The sequence below is a fragment of the Apis laboriosa genome, unplaced genomic scaffold (genome assembly GCF_014066325.1).
Source record: "Apis laboriosa isolate Shangri-la unplaced genomic scaffold, ASM1406632v1 scaffold119_cov161, whole genome shotgun sequence".
NCBI classification, from domain to species: Eukaryota; Metazoa; Arthropoda; class Insecta; order Hymenoptera; family Apidae; genus Apis; species Apis laboriosa.
The window spans coordinates 115541-127689 of NW_025221019.1; the positions used below are offsets into that span (position 1 = coordinate 115541).

General features: G+C 30.9%; 1 pseudogene; it reads left to right on the forward strand.

The window, feature by feature from the left end:
* The first annotated feature begins 2818 nt into the window (after window positions 1-2818).
* LOC122716775 lies at window positions 2819-6363 on the forward strand (annotated as a pseudogene).
* The last annotated feature ends 5786 nt before the right edge of the window (window positions 6364-12149 follow it).

The following is a 12149-nucleotide window of genomic DNA, read 5'->3' on the forward strand; positions in this document are numbered from 1 at the left end:
CGTCACATACTATAAATAGTTAAAGGTGGCACGATCGGTGGTTAAAACGTTCGAGACATCTTTGTATGGACTCGAAAGTAATATAATTTCATTACTCGCCAACTCGTCCCGCCGAGGTGGCGAATGCATTAACGACGGGACAAGCATTCTAGATATATACTTTCGCGAAATCTCATTAAACGGCTAATTTTGCGCGAGGAATTCGGAGGATGGAAATAAGATCTCGACGGGAAAATATTGGAAAATTGTCGAACGATAATTGGTCACGTATCGCGATAAGATAGATAAGTGTGCGCTGCAACGAAAAGATTCGATCAATATGGATATATTATTCGCGATAACTCGAAATTATTAGAAGCTTAATTTCTCTTTTGCCATCCGGTGATACGTAATTAAGCTTGGCGTCGTATAATAAATGGCGTAAATAATATCTATCCGCGAGTTCGCTATACATTGTGCGACGACACGTTTAGAATCAACAGCACGTAAAATCGGTTACGAAACAGGATTACCAAGATCTCTTTTTATCTTTCATCTCTTTCCTCGAGATTTATCAATGAAACGCACAATTAGAGTAAAAGCACGATCCATTCCCGTATATAAACGCATGGCACCGGGGAATATCGACGAGGTGGAAAGCTTTTTAAAATCTCTAAAAAACCGTTCCGAGATAAAAACTGGAATCAATCGGCGCGATTGTCGTAGAAGAATTCGAGGAATTTCCAAATACGAGCGGTTTCCAGCGCCCGTTGGGATCAACGCGGGGATCTTAAGCATTAAAAATAGCGGAGGAATCTTGGCGCCGTTGAAAGAATCTCGTAATGCTCCATTTTCCTCCGTTCGGGAAACGCTCGTTAAATCTATACGTTGCAAATTGACACGGAAGCACGACGAATTCTAAGGAAGGATTTTTTTATACAGAAATATATTTCAACCCCTTTCGTCGCACAATCCCTATATAATAACAGACACGTGCAATTTTTCAATTTTTCGAAAAAAAGATTTTCGTTAAAATAATGGATACATATCCTACATATATAAATTGTGGAGAGCAACTAATGCATCATGTGCGTGTTTTAAAGAAACTCGTATTGAAGATAATTATCCTCCATCAATACCAATTAGCGCGATGAAGAAATCAGTAAAGGGTTAATATTTCTCTACGGTCAAATACTATATTTATTTCCGTCAACGAGATGGCGTAACGAATGCTGTAACAGTAAATGACAAGAAACATCAAAGATCAGCGGAACTGTAACTTAATGTGAGAAGGAATAATAAATTGCCTCGTTCCTCCCAGAGCTTTTGAGTACCGAGTCTGACAAGGGTAGTTAGCACGGAAAAAAGAGGAACACGGTAAAGGCTATCTAGGAATCTTGGCGCCTGTAATAGACTTGCGTTGCTTCATTTTTCCAACTCGAGCTCCACATTATGCAATGTCGCTATGAACTATGATTGTTATTTCGGGATGTGTTTTATCGCGGGCCACGATTAAACCGTTCAGTTGCTTGTAAAACATTCGACTCTAATATTTACCGTACTTTCGTCAATTTTATCAACAATCTCGATTCCTCCTTCAATTTGCCGCGATAACAATTTTAAATTATTCGGTGATTTTGCGTATCGATGCGATCTACAGAGATGTTAAGTTGTAAAAGCCAATGTTTCAACCATATTATGAAGAATCTGATTTTTTCTTATTCATTTTTTATGATATTTTTACGTTTGTATGAATATTTATTACGCGTATCGAGTAACCAGCAAGACAAGAAATCGTTTGGACGATTAGAAATAAATGTAAAAGTAATTTTCATCGATAGTAATCTCTAATAATTTATTATTCCGATATTAGAAGGAAGAACTATTACGTGCTCTGGACGAAATGGAAATAATAAAATTGTCCAACTGTCTAATAAAAATTGTCTAACTGCTTCGTTAAATTGCAATTGTAGAATAATAATCGATATATACGCAAGTTTGTAACCAACATAATTTATATCCCAATCGGAATACGAGTTCGAGCGAAATACGACTCAAGATGTTTCAAAGTAATTTATTTTGCGGCAACGCGGTTGCATAAAGGACAATTTAATAACAAATAGCCCCTGTTCAAGACTAATGGTATAGATTAGACGAATGACATTTATTCTTATAAATTATTCTCGCAATCTCATTTCCCTGTAATAATTCTATCTCCATTAGATACTACCCTATCGTTTAATGCCCCGTGTGCATATTAATGCGGTTAAGTTTACCAGATACAGTCATGACGTTGTATTTTCTTGCATAGTGATGCACGTGTTTACAACTCGATGTTATACTACGGTTATCTGTTTCGGAATAACACGCGTGCCTGCTCCTGGCGTGCCTATCTAATATCGTTCGCCATAACGTCGACGGTACAATTATGATACAATTGTAGGTACTGTTTAATACGTACGTTTCGATTTTTATTAACCCTTGAAAGCTCGTCTTATACTTTTTTTTTTTTTTCTTTTTTCATCCCAGAAAGTTCTAAATATTCTAAATAGTTGGAATAGTTTTCTAGAAACTCTTTTAAATTAAATCGTCTGGAAAAGTGTATTCATACACCTTGATTGATTCCTTAGAAAAATTAAATAATAAGAAAATTGTATTGTACGCTGTGAATATATCGTATTTCAAACCCGAATCGAATCATTCGAAAAATTACTTCGACAAAGAAAACTGGATTCGGTCGAAAGTGTATACGGTTCGCGTTTAAGAAAGAGCAACGAACGCGTTAAAATTCAAATCTGACGACTTACTGGAAAACACTCTTTCCAGTAAATCTCGAAACATGTCAGTAGATGATTCACCGGACGAGGGTAAGAAAGAGGTGAAAAATAACTTCGCCGCGCGCCCCGCCAACTTGCGATAAATCACTCTCCTCTCTTAAAAGAAATCCCCATTTGGCAAAGTTCGTCGAGACGGCGGAAAGAACGAGTACGGGCATTGATCGGGGAGATATCGGGCAGAAACTTTTATACCAATGCCAAACGGGGTTCTTCGACCTCCCGGAAGACTAGAATTCCAAAGCGGATCGCATACCGAAAGCGGAACATTAGTTTTCTACTTATCAGATTGCCGCGGTACGCTTAAGAACGGACAGCTCTCGTAACAAACATCCGATTTTGGCAAGAAACCCGCCGTGTTTTATTATCGCGCGTGATCGCTTCGACAAACGAAACGAATCAAACCTTTCAAATTTCTGATTCGCGTTCTCGTGACGTGTATATTCTTCAAATATTTTTATGAAAAACTATTATATAAATCATACGAATGCAACTACGTTCCATTCTCTAGATTACCTCTCTGATGAATCGAATTAGGAAATGGAATTTTATAAATTCATTATTCTTATTATTGGCGATCTGTAACTGTATATATATATATATATATAGAGGGACAAGTAATAGACTCGTTTTCGCGAATAATCGGCGCGACAGAGAGTCGAGGAAACGTCAGCAGGTGCACGTGGGTGCATATGTCAAACGTCGAAACGTGTTAGAACGTTTCGTCGCCGGATTCGACGGTGCATGTCGCGGCGTGGCCGAGCGGAGGCGAGCGCGCGTGGACCAGTTCCAAAGTAAAGCCGGTTGCCATTCATCACGTTTGGATTATTCGGCTAGGATTTTCGTCTCTCGCCTCGTCTCCTCGCTAAATTTATGTGCGCGGCGATCATTATTACGCGCCTACTCCTGCTCGTTCTATCGGTTAATTCGCCTTCTATATATTCCCAGATCCGCCGCGTTTATCGTTATCCGCCGCGAGATCGTCGTCGTAGGCCAGCTGCCACCGACGTTCTATATTCTATTAGGCTCCCTGCCCTCGTAATTACGTGAAACCGGCGCTAAAGCGTGCCAGTCTTACTGGCTCATTAAATAATAGCGCTGATTACGCGGCACTCTCTAAAGATACGCGATTTCGTGATTTATTACGAAAAAGCTTGCTCACGCACGTCTATGAATGACGATTACGATAGAAGTAACGATCAAATTTGATGAATCTTATCGATATCGTTTTCCTTTTTTGTTTGCGTTGCGTTAAAGATCGGGTAGAGGATAAAAGAAATAAGAAGAAAGAGAAAAGTTAAGTTTTAATTTTTATAGAGCTCTTTCTTATAGGTATCCGTCGTATATCTGTTTTCTAATATCGCAGAAAACACACACGTGTCGAGATCGTATAATATACGGGATAGATTTACGCTTTGATTTGTGTTTCTTCTGCTTTCTCTGCTTTACATCCGACCGCAAGACACGCAATAACTTCACCATCGTAATGCATTTTATTGTGGAAACCGCAAATAGTGCGATCTGTTCAAAATAAAAAAGAAAAAAAGAAAAAAAGAAAGAAAGAAAGGAAAATCTATAGATATTTGCCTCGATCTACTTTTTATATATCTACTTTTTCTATACTCGCCGCGTTTAATTAACTCTACATCTCACGATCGTATAACGATCAACAATGTTTGTCCAACGCCATAAACCACCATAGATATCGTAAAGATATTATGTTTCGCATCACAGATCCACGATTTCCTTCCCATCCTGCAATTACGTCTCGTTCTATGAGCTCCATAAAACAGGTATCGTATCAATTAGAGGCCTCGAGGCCTCGTAATGATATCGATCTAATTCTACCAAGTTTAATAAACTCCGGTTGTATTCGACGAGACAACGAGACGCGAAGAATCGTAAACTTGTGTAAATATAAGTATCACGTCTACGGAAATTACGTTATAAAATAAAGTGGTGAAGTGTGTCGCGTCTTTGGTCGAATGGCCGTTTACACGATGAGGAGATATCGGTGGGCGCAAAAAACTCGAAATTCTAGTGAAAACTTCTGTAGTAAAAATGGGAATAAATCGAGCACGCCTATCTATAACGGTTGCCCCGATGGCGGAGATACGTTCTTCCGCGTATGAAATAGATTCCGATCGATCGGCGACGGAAAATAGATCATTACGAACAATGTCGTGCGCTTAGGCGAGCAACCTTGGAACAGGAAGCCGGGGACTGTGGTGTCGTAAAATGTCTTCGGTTACCATCGACCACGGATCTCTGTTTATTCGTCTGATATCTGGTATCCGATATTAGTTAACCCGGCGTCAACCCGGCCAGATAAATAAATGTTAACGTCACGCAACCGTGGCATAGGTAACACGATAGTAAATGCCACGGCGGCAAAAAGAACAATGTACTTCACGGAAGCACCGGATACCACCGTCTGCGCATCGCGTAAAGTATTAAAATTCTTTGCACTTTCTCCGCGACTTAGGATAATATTTAAACGAATACTCGAGAAAATTTTAAATAAATACTCGTCGAAATTACATTATGACGGGGTCAATTGTCCGTTTCAAATTTATTAAGAGAGATAACGTTACAATAACGAAACAGATTTGATTTTTTCATTCCTCTAATTTCGAATTTAAATTATTCAAAATGTTGATTTTATTCGATTCGATATTTCGTTGATATATATAGCATAGGTGGATTATATTGGAAAAAATTTGAATGTAGCGTATAAAACGTAGAATACTGAGATGTAGTTCTATCATAAACAAAATATTTACGACGAAAACAAAAAGTATACGTTTTATATCTATTCAGTAAATGAGAACGTAACGATTGACAAGAAATATTTTCAATGTTTAAATTTTTGTGCAAAAAAGAATGGCTGTACGATTAACCACAGATACAATACGTTAGAAATGCGCTAATATTTTTTTCTCGTTTTTATTCCAAATTTAATCGGAATTGGAAAATTTAATCATTTGATTTATATATTTTCACGGTTTTAGGTACATTATATGCCATTCAAAATTATCCAAAAGAAATGAAGCATCAATCGTACACGCAATTGACAAATTATAACAATAATTCTCAAGAAACGTATAGATTAAATAAATTTAAACAAATAATAAGAAATTCCTCCAAAACTTCAACTTCCTCTAATGATACATTAACTACAGAAAAGATGGAACAAGAGAAAGAGGTAAATTAAAAAAATTTATTATTTTTTTTTAATAATTCCTTTTCTATTTTTTAATTATTTTTAATTATAAATATATATCCTAACTGAGAAAAAAAATTATTTCTATCATAATCTTTTTGTATAAATTGAATTTCTATCAATTAAACAACAGATGATATTGTTATTCTTTTTAATAAATTAATTTCACTTTTCATTAAGGTAAATAGCATATCGAGCGATAATGCACTGATCCATAAGATTCATCCAGCTGATCATCCGCTACGCAACAATGTACCAGAGCGAGAAAAGTGTACGGAACTCGACGATATATTGGCAAAATGGAATGTTTATAAGCCGAAAAAATGATATTCATTAATATATTTTTATATTAATAATCGTGTATGGCATCATGAGTTAAATTTTATGTCGACATAAATTATTAACTCTAAATTTGTTCAAATAATATGTAAATTATGTAAAATACTTTAGATATTAGATATAATTTTTCGTATAGATCTCATAATTAGAAAAATATTAAAAAATTCCCTGCAAGTATTTCAAGATGAGAGATCTATAGTAAAATATATTTTTAATTATATAAAATTATAAAATTAATGTAATTGTGAATAATACAATTATTACATAATAAATGATTCGGTTTGTACAGTTCATTAACTACATGTAACTGAAATGAAGATATATTTCGATACATAATTTTGATCAACCACAAACAGTTCTCGTCATGGTAGTTTGCAAATTGGCAAACATTACTGAAGACTAACCTCAAACGTTGTCAAAGCAAACATAGTCTCTTAGTGATACCTAAATTTTATGTTCATTAATCAAACTTGAAACTTGTAGTATTACTTGTACATTTCTAGAAACTATATTAACTAAAAATATGGATATACTAATGAAAAAAACTTTATTTCATATATTCTAATAATTATTAACTATATTGCTTTAATTTTTAAAAATATCTTTTTTAATTTATTAAAAAACTTTATATGAATTTCTATTCCTTGTAACAATTTTCCTGAATAGAAAATAGAAGAATAGGATCAAATAAAACAATTTAAATTTCAATAAAGAAAAAGAAAAACTATGATCAAAGCAAAAATTTACAAAATAATTATATTTCTACGCAAAATGACAGAGTATCGAGAAGATAAAATAAAAGAAGTAAATATATAAATAAATATAAAAATGCTGAAGATGAGACATGCTATCGTCAAACAAAACAAAACATAAAAAGATAAAAACACGAAATTCTAGACAACATCTGTTAGATCGTGTGGTAGATTTACTTTTCCCTGTATCTAGGTCAAATATAGGGTCTTCGCGAAATACCTGAATTAATTGTTTGCCCAAGGATCGGACAAAAGAAGCCTTAATTCTCAGAAACGATTTGGCCAATGAACTCTTTGCAATATCTGTTTTTTAACCGTTATGTGACCTCATTTCATATTATATATATATTTGCAATTATTAGAATTTATTAATGAAACATATTTAAAATCATTTAAAATGGAAAATGATATAAAATTTATCGATATTTATAGATTCAAGAAATTTATTTTACAACTTAAAATATTTGGCTAATAATCAATGTTAACTGAGATTTATAATTATATAACTTTCAAAAATATATTCATATTACGTATGTATATTCATATCATGCATTAATTAATCAAATTTAATTTAAATTTTATTGAACATCAATTCGATTTAAATTCATGCAAAAAATTATAAGCATGCATATCTATCACTCACCCATACCGTTGTACTCGTTGTAACTGCCAACTATTTCTTTATTCTGGTATAAAAGTAACTTCAAAGTTATCAAGATGATGCAGTCCTTGTCACCCATTTCACTGAATTTCGAAGATAGAAGTATTTATCGCTTCCTTCACCATTAGCAGCTTTCGTATGAAACTTGAAAAAAATCATAACTTTAATTATTTTTATGAACCGTTTTTAATATTAAATACAGTATATAATTTAATTTTCAAATCTAAATTGAATTTGAAAATTGAATTTGAATATATACACGATATGAATTTCAATCGACGCCATGACACCATGACGCATCAATTTTAAAACCGTTAACGAATTCTTATATCGACAATATGGCGTCTAATAATTGCTATCTAATAACATAAATTTCGTAAAAGATTATTCGGATATTAGATATTTCTATCTATTATTTTTATTATAATTTACTAATTTATGTATCGCAGAATACATTTACAAATATATATTAATGAATTTATTATTAATATCAAAGAAAATACCATTATAAATTGTCAAGAATAGATCGTTTAAACTTTACCGGTTCGTTCTTTTATATCACAAATTATAGAAAAACGAGATGAAATTAGTTTAAATTTCATTAAAATTTTAAAACTAAACATAATTTGGAATCGTTTGTTATCAAATTTTATTATTTTACTCACCTTTATCTGCCAATTGATGCCTTTCGAAATCGGAGCACAGGAATCTTTTCACCACTTGTCACCGTTTGACTTCAAACTGAACAGACAAAAGCATCATGGCGACCAATAGCTAACAACGATTTAAATTTCGTAATATATAACTAATTTTTATTGAAATTTATTTTAATTATTTTTATGAACCGTTTTTAATATTAAATACAGTATATAATTTAATTTTCAAATCTAAATTGAATTTGAAAATTGAATTTGAGCATATTATATATACGATACGAATTTCAATTAACGTCATGACACTATGACGCATTAATTTTAAAGTCGTTAACGAATCCCTATATCGACAATATGGCGTCTAATAATTGCTCTCTAATAGCATAAATTTCGTGAAATATTATTCGAATATTAGATATTTCTATCTATTGATTTTATTATAATTTACTAATATAGGTATCGTAGAACACATTTACAAATACATATTAATGAATTTATTATTAATATCAAAGAAAATACCATTATAAATTGTCAAGAATAGATCGTTTAAACTTTACCGGTTCGTTTTTTTATATCACAAATTATAGGAAAACGAGATGAAATTAGTTTAAATTTCATTAAAATTTTAAAACTAAACATAATTTGGAATCATTTGATATCAACATTTGTTATTTTACTCACCTTTATCTGCTAATTGATGTCTTTCGAAATCGGAGCACAGAAATCTTTTCACCACTTGTCACCGTTTGACTTCAAACTGAACAGACAAAAGCATCATGGCGACCAATAGCTAACAACGATTTAAATTTCGTAATATATAACTAATTTTCATTGAAATTTATTTTAATTATTTTTATGAACCGTTTTTAATATTAAATACAGTATATAATTTAATTTTCAAATCTAAATTGAATTTGAAAATTGAATTTGAGCATATCACATATACGATACGAATTTCAATTAACGCCATGACACTATGACGCATTAATTTTAAAACGTTAACGAATTCGTATACGTATACGTCGATATATTCCTATCGACAATATGGCGTCTAATAATTGCTCTCTAATAGCATAAATTTCATGAAATATTATTCGAATATTAGATATTTCTCTCTATTGATTTTACTATAATTTACTAATATAGGTATCGTAGAACACATTTACAAATACATATTAATGAATTTATTATTAATATCAAAGAAAATATCATTATAAATTGTCAAGAATAGATCGTTTAAACTTTACCGGTTCGTTCTTTTATATCACAAATTATAGGAAAACGAGATGAAATTAGTTTAAATTTCATTAAATTTTTAAAATTAAACATAATTTGGAATCGTTTGATATCAACTTTTATTATTTTATTCATCTTTATCTGCTAATTATGTCTTTCGAAGCACTGAAATCTTTTCACTATTTTTCACGTTTGACTTCAGACAGAAGCATCATGGCGATCAATAGCTAACTAATATCTCATTTTTATTGAAATTTATAATTTTGAAATTTTTTGAACTATCAAATACGTGAAACGTTAAAATCCAATAAACTTATTATTTATATATTTTATTATTCTGCCAATTGATACTTTTCGAACACAGAACACTGGAATCTTTTCACCACTTATCACCGTTTGACTTCAAACTATTATATTAGAATATTTAGATGAAAATATCATGATGATTAATAGCTAACAAATAATTACGATTTAAATTTCATAAAATATCACTAATTTTTATTAAATTTATAATTTTGAAATTTTTTGAATTAGCAAATTCACGAAACATTGAAATCCAATAAACTTATTATTATATATTTTATTATTATGAAATTTGTATTTTTATTAAAAGAACAAATCATTTACTGTTGTCGTTTAGAATATTTTAGATATTTTATGATATTATATTAGAATGAATTTAATATTTATACATATTAAGTTTCTAAAAATAGCACGAAGCATAATCTTATATGCATTTATAATCTATACTTATCTTCATTTATTAAATTATTGCGTATTAAAAGAGTATTTAAAATTTGAAACTATGATACTGATTGCACACTGATCACGTAAAATTTTACTCAATATGGCTACCTGTCAGCGTCTGTATTATTAAAATATAGATGAAAATATAGATCGATAGATCGAATAACATTTTAGGATTGGAAACAATAGATATATTTTTTTAAACAAAAATAACAACTAATTTACGTTTACTTTATTTTCAATAGTCAAATTATTACAATATTGCATCATTTTAAATATTTTCTTAAACAGAAGAATTAATATAGCTTGTAACCTTTTTAATAGGTTAATTTATAATATAATAAATATTGAATATATTAATATAAAATTTACACACTATAGTCTTTGCTATTATATTATCAGAATAAACAATGTTAATTACATGTATATCTTTATACAATGTTATTTTCGTGAATCCAATAAAACAATCGAAACACGCCACTTGTAACTGAAGTACATACTAACGAACCTTCTATCGAAATGCTGCATGCTGATTGGTTACTCAAAATGACTAATGAAAACGATGTATTATGTAACTAGTTATGTAACTATTTAGGATATTTTTATTTATAATTTTTATTTTAATTTATAATTATTATTTTAATAGTTTATTATGTATTATACTTGTATAAGTAATTGAAAATTAAATGTCTATATAATATTTATTTTATACCATAATTTTATATCATAAAGGTAAGAAAGTAAATTTACTAGTCACATCGCATATAAAAATAAATAGTTATAATTTTTTTTAATACTTTTAATTATTTGAATTAATATTAAATATTCTTATATATAATTAAGAAATGAGAATATATTAAATTTTTAACATATAAGGATATTATATTCTTTGTTACTTGCTTTATCGATATATATCGAGATATATCATAGGGAACTCATCGAACACTAAAAAAAAGCGCGTATTCCTTAAAATTTGAATTTTTAATTACGAATAAAGTTATTTACAAAAGATATTATTACATCATAATTTTTATATTTATATCATTATCAGTTTATTTATTATTATTTATTCTATTATATAGAACGGTAACGTAAATGTTGAAATATTAAAATAATAATGTATAAAAATCTGTTGTAATATAAATTTTGTTTATTTCTTATTTTTTATTTTATTATTATAATGTTACAAATTATATTATCATGATTAAATTTTTTTTTTACTTTACCTTAATTTATAGTGGGTTATAAAGTTTTAATAGACGATCGCATAAATGCAAATTCTATAAATATAGAAGATTTCATCTAGAATATAATAGAATAATCGAAGTTCTACCAAATTACAAAGCTCTTAATGCTCCGTTCGTGATTTATGATGTACGTGGGTGTGTGCAAAGGAACGAGCACGTGCAAATTCGATGCTGTGCTTAACGGTAACGACACGCCACGCGACGCGACCCGTACCGATCCGGTCTTTTGGAGCCATGAAAGCTCATGTTTGTGCCTGTTTGACAAGCGGTCAAGCCACTTTGTCACGTGTACGACGTGCTCACGTTAAATAATGCCGACCCGGGGTTACGCGCCCGATCTCATTGATATTCCATTTATAAGGAGCGCGAGTAAATACCATCAATACTTGCGAGTAGGCGCCGAGCAGACAATGGTCATTACGTACTTTCTATTCCTTTTTTTTTAAATTCAATCCATAACTTTGTTATAATCTATTTT